The following is a 2,858-nucleotide window of genomic DNA, read 5'->3' as shown; positions in this document are numbered from 1 at the left end:
GGTGTGCACCCACCTTGCCCGAGGTGGGTGCCAAGGTGCCAGTGTGGGTGGGTGCTAAGGTGGATGCCAAGGTGGGTGAGAAGGTGGGTGATAGGTTGAGTGGTAGGATGGGTGGGTGCCAAGATGGGTCACAGGGTGGGTGCAAGGGTGGGTAGGTGCTAGGGTTGGTGTCAGGGTGGGTGGGTGCTAGGTTGGGTTCCAAGGTGGGTGCGAGGGTGAGTGTCAAGGTGGGTCACAGGTTAGGTGCTAGGATGGGTGAGTGCTAGGGTGCAAAGGTGCCAGGGTGGGTGCTAGGATGGGTCGATGCTAGGGTGAGTGGCAAGGTGGGTCCACAAGTGTCAAGGTGGGTGCCGAGGTGGGTGCCAAGTCGGCGACTGCTATGGTGGATGCCAAGGTGGGTCACGGGGTGGGTGCCAAGTTGCTAGGTTGGGTTCCAAGGTGGGTGCCAACGTGGGTGCTAGGGTGCGTGGGTTAAAGGGTGTGTCACAACGTGGGTGCCAGGATGGGTGCGCACCCACACTGGCCAAGACGGGTGCGGGTGCAAGGTTGGGTTCCAAGCCCGGTCACAGGCTGGGTGCTAGGATGGGTGGGTGCCAAGGTGGGCACCAGGGTGGGTGCACCCACCCTGGCCAAGGTGGGTCACGGGGTGGGTCCTAGGGTGGGTAACGGGGTGGGTACTAAGGTGCGTGCCAAGGTGGGTCATAGGGTGGGTGCCAAGGTGGGCACCAGGGTGGGTGTGCACCAACCCTAGCCAGGGTAGGTCACGGGGTGGTTGTCGGGGTGGGCGTCAAGGAGCCAAGGTGGGTGGCAAGTAGCCAAGTTGCGTGCCAAGGTGGGTGTCGGGGTGGGTGCCAAGGATCCAAGGTGGGTGCCAAGGAACCAAGGTGGGTGTCTGGGTGGGTGCCGAGGTGGGAGCCAGGGTGGGTCCCAAGGTGAGTGCAAAGGTGGGTGCCAGGGTCAAGGTGAGTGCCAATGTGGGTTCCAAGGTGCCAGGGTCAGGGTGAGTGCCAATGTGGGTTCAAAGGTGCTAAGTTGGGTGCGAGGTTGGGTGCGAGGGTGGGTGGGTGCCAAGGTGTGCTAGGTGGAAGCCCGGGTGGGTCGGCATCCCATGGGTGTCGAGTTGGGTGCCTGATGGGTGCTTCTTGTCAAGTTTTAGTCGTCGGGACTCATTTCGAGCCTTAGAGGTCGTTTCTTGTCCGGTTGCCCTGTCTTCGACCTGGGAACCCAATTTTGGTCCTCGGGTCCCATTTTTTTTTGTCTCGCATCCCACTTTTGGCCTGTGGCCTTTTCGGGGTCGATTCTCGTTTTGGGCATCAGAGCATGTTTCTTCTCCTAAAACCCAATATTTGTTTATTAAGTCTCGGAACACATTTTTGTTCTCGTGGACCCATCATGGGTCTTGGAACGCATTTGTGGTCCTTGGGTCCCATTTTGCATCCCGAAACTTGTGTTTTGGTGCTTGATCCCTATTTTGGGTGCCCACCTTGCACCAAGTGCGCACCCGGGGCAAACCGAGCGCCTTGGTGCACCGGGGCAAGATCGAGCGTGCACCCGAGGCGCCCCGAACATGCACCAAGGTGCACTCGGCCCACATGTGAGCGCAGGTCGTTGCGCCCGAGGTGGTGTGTGGGCACCGCGTTGCAGACGGGACACTGCACGCACACGACGCCCCCTCCAGGTGCACGCACGTAGGCCGGGCCGGGTGCACACCCGACGCCCTAGCAAGGTGCGCGCACCCGGGCAGGGCTCACACTTGGCGAACGGGGCGCACTTCGCGAGGGAGGGTGTGCACCTCGACGGGGGTGGGTGGCCGGGGTGGATTCGCACGTGGGTCGCGGTTTGCTAAGTACACACTGCGACAAGCTCATAACGGGTGCGATCATACCAGCATTAGTGCACCGGATCCCATCAGAACTCCGCAGTTAAGCGCGCTTGGGCCGGAGTAGTACTGGGATGGGTGACCTCCCGGGAAGTCCCGGTGTTGCACCCTTTTTTAGTTTTTCGCCGGGCGTCGCAATGCTATTTGAATAAACCTTTTGCCCGTTTGCGTTCTCGTCGGGGCCGGGCCGGGCCGGGGTGCGCTGCCCGCACTACCGCGCGCGCGGGGGCGACACCGAGCGCGCACCCGAGGCACCCCGAGCACACAGGCCACGGTGCAACCCGGGCGTTGTGCGCGCACCCCGGTGCGCCCGAGGTGCTGCGCGCGCACCCAGGTGAAATCGGTGTGCACCTCGGCCAGTGCGCGCTCGGTCGAGTCGCGCACGTTGGCCAAGGTGCACGGTGATGTTTCTTACTCTAAGGTTCCGCACCAGACGCCCGGGACAGGTGAGCGAAGCTGGGCGGGGCCGGGTGCGCGGCCGGGGCAGGTGCACGCAGCTGGAGAGAGCTTTGGAGCACACTTCGGAGCGCACCAATGATGCGCTCCATTCAAAAGTTTCCTGAAAAGGCAAAAAAAGTTGAGATTATAGAATTTCCCACTTGAGAGATTGTAAAAAAAAAAAATTTAAAATGAAGGAAACGCGGGTGCCAAGGTGTGCGCAGCCCAGCCAAGGTGTGCGCACCAAGGCGCCCACCCTGGCGAAGGTGCACGCAAGGTGCGCACCCGAGGCAAACCGGACAATTAACCCAACTTTCGACTTCGCGCGCACCTTGGAGCGCACTTCGGAGCGCTCCTTGGTGCGCACCAATCTTGGGCACCTCGGAGTGCACCATGGCGCCCACCAAGGTGCGCACCCGGGGCAAACCGAGCTCCGACTTCGTGCGCACCTTGGAGCGCACGAAAGGTGCGCACCATGGCGCCCACCAAGGTGCGCAGCCCAGCCAAGGCGTGCGCATCAAGGTGCGCACCCTGGCGAAGG

The 2,858-nt window shown here is 61.9% G+C and overlaps 1 non-coding gene across 1 annotated transcript; it reads left to right on the top strand.

Moving 5' to 3' along the window:
* Positions 1–1,871: 1,871 nt before the first annotated feature.
* Positions 1,872–1,990, top strand: LOC131872567 (5S ribosomal RNA). The gene has a single exon (XR_009370706.1). It is a non-coding gene; the product is annotated as a 5S ribosomal RNA (ribosomal RNA).
* The last annotated feature ends 868 nt before the right edge of the window (positions 1,991–2,858 follow it).

Source organism: Cryptomeria japonica, unplaced genomic scaffold, assembly GCF_030272615.1.
Source record: "Cryptomeria japonica unplaced genomic scaffold, Sugi_1.0 HiC_scaffold_662, whole genome shotgun sequence".
Taxonomy (NCBI): domain Eukaryota; kingdom Viridiplantae; phylum Streptophyta; class Pinopsida; order Cupressales; family Cupressaceae; genus Cryptomeria; species Cryptomeria japonica.
Note: the sequence above shows the minus strand (reverse complement) of the source record. Positions and strands in the feature narration are given on the sequence as shown.